The sequence below is a fragment of the Macrobrachium rosenbergii genome, chromosome 4 (assembly GCF_040412425.1).
Source record: "Macrobrachium rosenbergii isolate ZJJX-2024 chromosome 4, ASM4041242v1, whole genome shotgun sequence".
Taxonomy (NCBI): Eukaryota; Metazoa; Arthropoda; class Malacostraca; order Decapoda; family Palaemonidae; genus Macrobrachium; species Macrobrachium rosenbergii.
Window position 1 is genome coordinate 19,597,501 of NC_089744.1, and position 11,256 is coordinate 19,608,756.

The following is an 11,256-nucleotide window of genomic DNA, read 5'->3' on the forward strand; positions in this document are numbered from 1 at the left end:
GGTGATAAAGTCACAGAAAAAGTCGTAATTTTGGCCAGGATAAAAAGTCACAGAAAAAAAAGTCACATTAATTTGTGGTGACCGGTAATAAAGTCAGGGAAAAATTCACAATTTTGGCTGAGAAAGATGTCAGGTAATCAAACTAAAAAATCAAGTCAGTTATAATTTAAGAGTCACAACCAATTAAAGTAATAAAAGAAAATATTTTAAAAGTTATTAACTGGCAATACATGATTTACATGTTGTATACATATGGCATTACATGTGAAAATATTTAACCGGATTAGCCCATTTGGGACTGACTGACTTGTTCTCGAATTTTCAACAATTTGTTTTTTGCCCCATGGGAAGGTCTTACGCTGACTCCATTATATATATATTTGTGTAAGTGTGTGTGTGTATTTTGAACTTCAAAACATTCTTAATAATAATAATAATAATAATAATAATAATAATAATAATAATAATAATAATAATAATAATAATAATATAATAATAATAAAATAATAATAAATAATAATAATAATAATAATAATAATAATGATCTTATCATAGCTAAGGAAAGAGTGCACATCTTGGGCATTGACGAACACCTAAGTGACTCCCTTATAATCATGTTTCGGTACAAAGCCAAACCTATTCCAATAGAAATACTTGACTTTTTCTGCTTCTCGTGTAAACAGCTATGTGTATTTTTACAATATTGACTAATAGACATCTATACATAGCTAATGGTGTTAAATTCCTAGAAGCATGGAAGTACACACGAATCTATATTCAGCCTAAAGGCAGGGTTATGCGGACCTATCTGTTTACAAATTCAGCAACGGACAGCAGTAAGGGTTTTATCTACAGCTAGCAAATTCACCTATATAAAATGTTTACAAAATGCGGTGAGCTTGTAAGCCTATAATTGCAGTCCATACTCGGCCACCTGGATACGTTAAGCCTCTCTGCTGTCTAGGTCAAATAAGGAACAATAAGTAACGAAGCTTACTTTTGCTGTGTACATACATCCCAGAAATAATGAAAATGAAGACATTCACATGACAATATACTTTACTGATACTTTCAGTACATTTGGCTTTATTCCAGACGTACTTAAAAGGCTTCATCCACAAAAATGTTTTCTATTTTGTTATCATTGGTTTTGGTACCTCGCAAGGAATCTGCTTTCATTTGCAATAATTATCAAGTGTATAATTGCAATATTTTTGCTTCATATTTATCTAGGATGTAATCTTATGATTTTACTCAATTCTTTGCATTTTACAGATCAGAATATTTACAGAAAAATATTTACAGAAAAAAATATACAATAAGTTCAGGTAACAATTTGTTCCGATTTTTACCGTAACCTTTTTGCCATAAAATTATAACTTTTGTGACTTTATTCCTGTGATTTTATTACCGTCCACCATAACTTAATGTGACCTTTTTTTCGGGCGCAATTCATTAGGGCGAATTTTGGCATTAGTCAATTTATTTGGACGACTATTCATTATATAGTTTGGGAGATGAAATAAAATCCCGCAAATTGGCACCAATCATTTGGGCGAATCAGTAAGGAAAAAAAAAAAAAAAAAAAAGCGAGGCATAAGTATTTTAGGACATGTTTTCACGTGGTGATAACTCTGTAATCGGTTGGCGGATAACTCAGTAGTTAGCTGGTTAAAAATTGGCAGTAGTTATCAGCGTTAGTTATTCATTATTCGGCTATGGAAGGAAATATCTTAGAAACAATCCGATGAGAAAGGTGCTTTGGGATTTTCTGGCTTTTGTTTTTGTATAGACAATATTGCATAACTTTTCGTGGCGGTGCACAAACAAAAACCAGATGTAGAGCCAGAATTAGGTGACTAACCTTAGCTATCCGAAGTTTACGGATCGTAGCGATGCAGGATAAAAGGAAGACCGATTTTTCTTAAGTTTTTGTCCTGCCGCCCTCAGTTTAAAGCGAACCCAGTTGCCTCGCAAGTATTACAAAGAGATTGCCAAAATTAAGGACCTGAAGCACAACACCATCCTCACGAAACCCTTTGAGCAATTTTAACATTCAAAAACTTTAGAGCCAGAGACAAGGCCATAAACTAATTAAACAATGCATAATGCAGAATCCTACATTTCTATCGCCTCACTTACCCGATACATACGAGTCCAACGCTAAAGCCTGTGTTGTAGTAACCATCGACAGTCACAGTAACTTCAACAATTCGGGGCAAATTACGCTATCAGTATTGAGAATTTACTGCCTGCTTAACTTTTTCACCAACTAATTATAACCCCTTACATACCAATTTGGACTCAATTCAACCCCCGGAAGATCCTTAAAATATTTTCTTGGCGTTATCTCATGTCAGTGAATTTTCAATTCCAACTATTATCGCTCAAGTCACCCTCCCAAGTGTCCTCAGCCGAATGCGATCTCCAGATCATAAGGAATCTTAATTATTTCTGTCAGAGGGGTCAAAATACCTTATCACTTCGCTGAATAGAAGTTTAAATCTGCATAGACTATAGCAAGTAAACACCATTATTTCAGTTACCTCATTTCTCATATCAATTTCCCCATCTTACTTCTGTCTGTTAACCAACCAATCAGTAACTATCATTCCCTTTTTTTCATAGGACATTCTTTGTCTTTCAAGGAGTATTACAAAGTCTACCCAATCACATGACATTTTTGGGTTAAAGAAATGGACAAAGGTTTACAGACATATACTGTATATATTAAGCTGGTCTTCATACATGTAAATACTATTACATATCCAAGTAGTCAGATTAAAAGACTGAATAGTAGGTAGAGCACAGCATCTACAAAGTTCTAGTTGTCTGTGTAACCGAATTTAGAGGACTTCTAATCCTCACAGGGTATGCACAGCGTCTACAAGTTGAGTTCTAGTTGTCAGGGTAACCGAATTTAGTGCGCTTCGAACCTTCACAGGACATACAGCGTCTACAAGTTGAGTTCTTGTAGTCTGGGTAACCAAATTCAGAGCGCTTCGAATCCTCACAGGATATTCAGCCTTAACGAAAAGCATTGCTTTCCATTAGTATTAGTGTCGATGTTATGGTCTGCTGCAGCTACACCAAGAGCCTGTGCATAAGAAGAGTAGTTTGTTTGATTTTAGAATATACGAAGTTTCCATGACACAACCTACCCTCTTAAAAGAGAAAATAGCCCGTTCAGTTAGTCCCAGCAGCTATTCCAAGGTTATTATAATTAATACTGTATCGTATGAGTAAACTTTCCCATTAACAATCCCATGTATTAGTATTATTGTTACTTCAAACTGCCATCAACTTTCGCATTAATCCCATATATTACTACCATTGTTCCTTCAAACTCCCAAAAAGACATCATGATAGAGAATGCCAGTCTAAGATATATTTAATAGGGCACCAATCTTACACTGAAACAATCGCATCCAACTTTAGTGTTACATAACTATGAAAGGTGCCATGCCATGCAAACTACTATCTGGCAACTTTCGTCCTTTAATATACAGTCTTAAGGGAACTGAAACTGCACAACCCCACAGGGCAAAAAATTTAAGTTGGGGAATTCAGAATAAGAAAGGGGTTCCCGAAGCAAGCTTCGGTGCTGGAGGAAAGGTGGATGAAGGTAGGGGTCAATGAAAATATGCAATGCAATCTTGAAATATTTCCTAACATGAAAGGCTTTGCTTGAAGAGTAAGAGGGGAGGGTGGGGTTGTTAGAGCGCATTGACGGAACGACGTTAACAAGACTGCAAAAATTTGAATTAAAATTTCCACTATTAACCAGCTTATCAAAATACCTGACAAGTCCACGACATCAGTGTCAAAAAATTCTTTAACATCCCAAGATCTAGGCCTCTTAGAAAATCGTTAAGATCCACCTATTACCTGTCTAGTTCCTATTTACTAGTGCGAATGAAATTCTAAGTTCCTAAAGTATGTAAGAGTTACCCTACCCTACTCTCAGCTCCACTAATACGTTAGAACTTCCAACTCAAGACCAAACAAAGGGCTAAAGTACTGTGATACCCTCTGCTATTAACTGCACTGTCAAATGTCTCCCTAGGTCTGACTAAAGCATTATTTAGCCCATTCTATTCCCAGCATCCTCAAGAGACTTTAGCATTTATTACCTTTATCCTAGCCCCTCCATCTATATAAAATCAGCACGTTCTTCATCCTATTCTAGCCTATCCTATATTAAAAGTTCCGTATCTAACTTCCCGTTAAGTCCTAGCTACACGAAAACTATCAACCTTTCAGTTCTAACCTAAGAAGTTAGTTTGTTTGAAATCCCTATTGTGCATGGTGACGCAAGTCACCATGCCTGTTTATGAACTTCCTGTTGTGCATGGTGACCAAGTCACCATGCACAACATTAAAGTCCACCTTTGCCTGGCAGGTGGCGTCGCCACCCCGGCAAAGGTGGACTTCGGAAGTGGTCAAAGAATAACTTGATTTAGACGCAAATCATTTTAGTTAGACTTTAGACGCAAATCATTTTAGTTAGACTTTAGACGCAAATCATTTTAGTTAGACTTTAGACGCAAATCATTTTAGTTAGACTTTAGACGCTAATCATTTTAGTTAGACTTTAGACGCAAATCATTTTAGTTAGACTTTAGACGCAAATCATTTTAGTTAGACTTCAGACGCAAATCATTTTAGTTAGACTTCAGACGCAAATCATTTTAGTTAGACTTCAGACGCAAATCATTTTAGTTAGACTTTAGACGCAAATCATTTTAGTTAGACTTTAGACGCAAAACAATTTAGTTAGACTTCAGACGCAAATCAATTTAGTTAGACTTTAGACGCAAAACAATTTAGTTAGACTTTAGACGCAAAACAATTTAGTTAGACTTTAGACGCAAAACAATTTAGTTAGACTTTAGACGCAAAACAATTTAGTTAGACTTTAGACGCAAAACAATTTCTTTAAATTAAACTTCAAACTTTTGCATAATCAATTTAAAATTTCAACATTCAAAACTTAAAAATTCAAAATTTAGTTAAACTTACAATTCTAAAAAACAAATTTAGCTGAAATTCAAGGTCAAACCACAAGCAAAAGTTTAAATATAGACTTTAGACGCTAAAAAAATTAAAACTTCAAACTTTCAAATACCTTTACACACTTTAAAACAAACAAAACTCAAATTACAAGATCAAAACGCAAAGTTTAAATTTACAAAGTTTAAATCAAACGCAAAGTTTAAATAAATATAAACTTTAAATCCACAAAAAATTTAGTTTTACTTTACAAACTGTTACTTTCAAAAAATTAGTTACTTTAGACTCTAAAAACTTTGTTACTTTACACTTTAAACCAACAAACTTCCACACACACGCAAAAAACCAACAGTTAGACTTTAGACGCAAAACAATTTAGGCTTATTTAAATGCAAACCAAACTTTTGCAGTTGAAATAATTACTCAAGAGCTTTAAAAATTGTCAACATTCAAAAACTTAAAAATTCCAAAATAGACACTTTTAAACCTTACAATTCTAAAAAACAAAATTTAATTCCACACATAAAACAATTTAAATTAGACTTTAGACGCTAAAAAAAACAATTTTTACTTTCAATTACTTTTTAAACAAAACAAATTTAGCTGAAATTACAAGATCAAACACAAACAAAATTTAAATAAGACAAAAGTTTAAATAAATACAAAGTTTAAATAAATACAAAGTTTATTACAAAGTTTAAATAAATATAAAGTTTAAAAAATATAAAGTTTAAATCCTTTAAAAAAACTAAAACATTTTCTACAAACTGTTATTTAATTACAAACCAAACTTTGCAGTTGAAATAATTACTCAAGAGCTTTTTAAAAATTTAAACCAACAAATTCAAAAACTTAAAAACTTTAAACCAAAAATAGACACTTTTTACTAAACCTTACAATTTAAAAACAAAATTACACTTGAAATTAAAAATCACAACACATAAAGCAACAAAGTTTAAAATAAAGTTTAAATCCACTAAAAAATAAATTTACTCACAAACTTTCAACAACCTTCCACACTTTTTTAAACAAACTTTAAAAACAAAGCTGAAATTACAAGACTTTCAAAAACAAAGCACAAAGTTTAAAACCAAAATACAAAGTTTAAACCAACAAACTTCCACAACACACACATTTTTAAAAATCCCAAAAAAATTACAAATTTACTCACACAAACTTTACAACTTTAAACCAAACTTCACACACACACACTTTAAACCAACAAACTTCCACACACACACACTTTAAACCAACAAACTTCCACACACACACACACTTTAAACCAACAAACTTCCACACACACACACACTTTAAACCAACAAACTTCCACACACACATTTTAAACCAACAAACTTCACACACACTTGACATATTAAACCAGTTCCACACACACACTTTAAACCAACAAACTTCCACACACACTTTAAACCAACAAACTTCCACACACACTTTAAACCAACAAACTTCCACACACACTTTAAACCAACAAACTTCCACACACACTTTAAACCAACAAACTTCCACACACACTTTAAACCAACTTTTGATGCTAAAATATAACTAAACTAATAATCAATAATAAAAATTAAATACTTTATAACAAAAATATCTGAAGCTGAAACAAAATTAAAATTTCTTGAAATGTTCAAAGCTGGAAAAGTTATATTTTAACTTTTGCAACTGAAGGTAAAAAAAAAAAAATTCTCAAAACTAAGGTTTTGAATCTGAAAAAATAAGCCAAAAGCATTAAAACAAAGCCTAAACTTAAAATGAAAACTTAAGAGTTTTGATTCCGAATAAATTAAGCTACGAATAGTTCGGGGAGTTGCTCAAGTCACTCAACTTAAACAAGAAAAATACTTAACTCGCCCATTAATCCTGTTTAGTCATCCAAGACAATTCAATAACTCACTGTAGCACGCTTATTTAACGACACCCTGACCTGAAATAAGAAAATATATATTAAGGCCCAAAATGTTCTAGCAAGTTAAAGTACCAAAAGCTGACTATTGGTTACAATCAGCTGGGGCCATCTGATAAGTTTTAAAATACTAAAACAAGGAGCAGCAAGCAAGGCTTTATAAATACTGATAAGCGTTATTACTAGTTTATTGCCACTTAAGCCTACAATAATTAAGTTTAAATCAACTTAATATACCCCATATTAGGAAGGCTATGGTAGTCAAGTTAGGCCTCCAATCCTCAAGAAACTTTAAACCCTATTGCATCGTAAGACTTGCTCTATCACAGTATAAAGTTAAAATTAAAATACCCGTAGAACTGCCTAAGATTGCTGGTATGGTTCAGATTGCACAAAATTACCACTCAAAGCAAATTAGTTCAGCTTAGTAACAAATAAGCTTCGAAAGTCTTAAATACTATGTTGAAAGGCAATCTACAACAACACTTAAACAATTTTGAACAATTATTGTAGGAATTTACAACAAAGAATCGAAATACCAATATTTGAAAATACAAAACCCGCAAACGGAAAACTCTCATACGACAACTATATGTCATAGCTCAAGTACTACAGTTTAAATATTTGAGAAATATTAAAGGCAAAATTGGCAATAGTATCCACTCGCCAACCCAACATACCTTCAAGCATGCCTTCACGCCTAAAATCTAGCAAAGTCTATTCACGATACGACATATCTAACAAACAGCTTAAGCTTCTCTGGACCTCAAATAAATATTGTAAACAGAAATGGAAGTCAAGCAAATAAATGATTTGAACCTAGAACAAATAAATCAGGCTTGAGAGCATTTGTACACTACGCACCAAGACTATACAACAAAATACCGCCTGAAAGAAAGCAAATTTAAAAAAGAACTATTCTCCTATTCTGCAGGAGCTACAGATACTGACGAGAAAACAGCTATAAAATATAAGTCACCTTACTTTGAAAACGTACAAGGGCCCGTCAGAGAGGGAATCAACATAACACCAAACAACGCGAAACCAACGATCCTCCAGTCCAGAACAATACGACCGAGATCCTAAAAGCAAATGAACGAGAAAATCGAGATAGCATCAACGAAACCTGTCTTACCAAGCCGGAGACTCAACAACAAAGAAACAAGCTGTTCTTGAGGATAACAGCCAACGACCGCTGCAACTGCCTGTTTGTGGGACGTCATTTTATCGCCCTTTCGCTACCGAAGAAGGCGACGATCAGAAAATCGACAGAAATTACTATTATTATTATTATTATTATTATTATTATTATTATTATTATTATTATTAGGGATTTTTGCCATTTACTCTTCCTTTTTAGCAAACTACCTGAATTACGTATCGGTGTTTGATCTTTATCTGGAATTATATTATTATTATTATTATTATTATTATTATTATTATTATTATTATTATTATTATTATTATTATTATAGTTGTTGCAGTTGTTTTCAGCAGTGCTTGTGCATAAGAGTTCATGAATATTACTTTTTACTAGTGCACTTTAGTATACTGTATCGTGTTCATCCCATCGTTCATCGTACAAAGCCTGGAGTGGGTGGAACCCAAGTGGACATTCGTCTAACATGAAAGCTTCCAGCGAGCACATGAAGATGTTGGCAAAAGTAGGACCCAAAGGAGAGCCCATGGCTACACCGTCAGTTTGTTTAAAAAGTTTGCCACCAAAAACAAAGGCAGTGTCCAGCACTGCCAGTTCTAAAAGAGTTTTAAAAGACGTACGATTAAAATTGTTAAAAACAGAGTCTGGTTCAGGAAAAAGTTTATGTAAGATAATATCGATAGTTTTTATGATTTTAAACTGAACTCTATTTTTACTCTCCTCCACAGGGCGTTTTTTATTACATCGAACTGGCAATCCTTCCATCAAGAAATTGGTTTCCTTTCTGAATATTTTGTGAATAACTGCTTCCCACAGAACTTGTTTTTTAAAAAGCTCCGTTTGTTCCTTAACAAACAATTCATGAATATCGTCAAACCTTGTACAGTACCAAAATTAGCTTTTTATGCCAAATTTCCATTTTTACATGATTCTTTTCGACAACGGTTCGCGCAAATTGTTCATAAACATTATAGTGCCATTAATTTGAAATTAATCCCTAAAAATCCACTAACGATTGCTTCCTTTTTCAGATACAAAGATCGATTAAACCCTCTTTTGACCTCTAACGTGGTATATAAGTATACTTGCCCTTAGTGTAACTCTGGGACAATGCTGGATCCACGAGGAGGTTACTGAGGGTCAGAATCGACTCTCATCGGGGATTAAGTTTTCGGACTGGCTGTAGGCTCTCCAATCCCGAGCATTCAAGCATAAGAAACCATTCGAAAATTTGTAAAACTTATATTGATAGAAACGATTTCTGTATCATAGGCCAAACAACTAATGCATGCCAACTGCCTATCCTGGAATCATTATTTATTAAACAACTAGTTCCCCAGTTAAATACCCAGACCTCCTCCACTCATCTGTACCTGAGTTAACTGTTTATTTATGCATTCTGTCTTCTGCCTTCTTGGTATAAGGTTGGTTAGCGGTCTTTGATTTTGCTTTTATGTCTTTTTTGTTTTTTTTTCGTTTTTTTAATCTTGTATCTAACTGTGAAGTATTTTATGAGTTTTATTGATTTTTAGAGCAATTTTTAAAGTAATTTTATTCCTTATTTAACAGATTCCCTGATGATGTAATAAAGCTTTTTACTACGAAACGTTGGAAATAAAGAATTATGTTGAGATGAGTACATTTCCATGGTCCACCTTCGCGCTAATGTGTGTTCATGTCGCCTAATTATGTATATATTATATATATATATATATATATATATATATATATATATATATATATATATATATATATATATATATATATATATATATATATATATATATATATATATATATATATATATATATTATATATAATTATATATATATATATATATAATATATATATATATATATTATATATATATATATATAATATATAATATTATATATATATATATATATATATATATATAATTATGTATATCCAATAGGTATTATGATAATATATATTTATATATAGATCTCAATATATATATATATATACATATATATATATATATATATATATATATAGGTTATATATATATTAGAATATATATATATATATATATACCATCATATATTATAAATTTGTATATATATATATATAATTATATATATATATATACCGAGGGTTATATATATATATATATATATATATATATATATATATATATATATATTATATATATATATATATATATATATATATATATATATATATATATATATATATATATATATATATATATATATATATATATATATATATATATATATATATATATATATATATATATATATATATATATATATATATATATATATGCTCACACAAATATTTAGCCACAAATACCGTTTAGTGTCAAATTCATTATACCTCACGAACAGCTTACAACCAGAGGAATTATAACTGATAAGTGATTCGTTACCAGTGGTATTCGAAACGTTGCTTTATTTAGAAACAATGTTGTACTTTTGACCACGGGTGATGTGCAGTGACTTCTGACCAAAGACCCATCAATTAAGGTGTAAGTTGTTATCAACTCTGCTGTATACGTATAATTCTCTTTTATTTTGATGGACATTAATAAGAGCATTCTCGACGATTCTTTGACATGAAAGCAGAAGGGTCGTCAGGTTCGAAGTCCCTATAGACATGTTCTTAATACCTCTCCGCAGGGTTTTATTTTGCTGGTATATCCCTTATTTTGTTATGCCCATTGGTTTGAAGAGAGATCTGTCTTACTGGCTTGGTTGACGGCTTTTCCGCCGTCATAGTGAGGCAGCTGGTTGAGTTGTTTACAGATGAAATCGACGCCTTTGTCTATGTAACCGTCAGAACACGTTCCTGGTCCTCCGAGAAAAAAAATTACACTGATACCTCAGTCTTCGTTGGTATTGCAATGGAATGATAGCTAGGAAATGAATGCAGGAAATAGAGAACGCTGGTCTTCTATAGACGTTGGAACTGTACTTGAATGATTCCCTTTTGATATACGAGTATCTAAGAAGGCTAGTTCCTGTCCTTTTCTCACTCAGTTTTGAACGCAATGCTAGAAGTGAATTCACTTTGCTGCAAATAGATACCAAAATCTTCTCAACTATTATTGCAGAACGTGAAAATGTTATCAACGTGTCGCACCAAAACCACTTTGCGACCGAGTCATTAAAGTACA

At 32.2% G+C, this 11,256-nt stretch overlaps 1 long non-coding RNA gene across 1 annotated transcript; it reads right to left on the bottom strand.

Annotated features, from left to right (window-relative positions):
* Positions 1–2,739: 2,739 nt before the first annotated feature.
* On the bottom strand, positions 2,740–7,958 carry LOC136830921 (uncharacterized). The gene is made up of 3 exons (XR_010850761.1): positions 7,919–7,958; positions 6,883–6,955; positions 2,740–3,097 (listed from the first exon to the last, which is right to left on the bottom strand). It is a non-coding gene; the product is annotated as an uncharacterized lncRNA (long non-coding RNA).
* Positions 7,959–11,256: the final 3,298 nt, after the last annotated feature.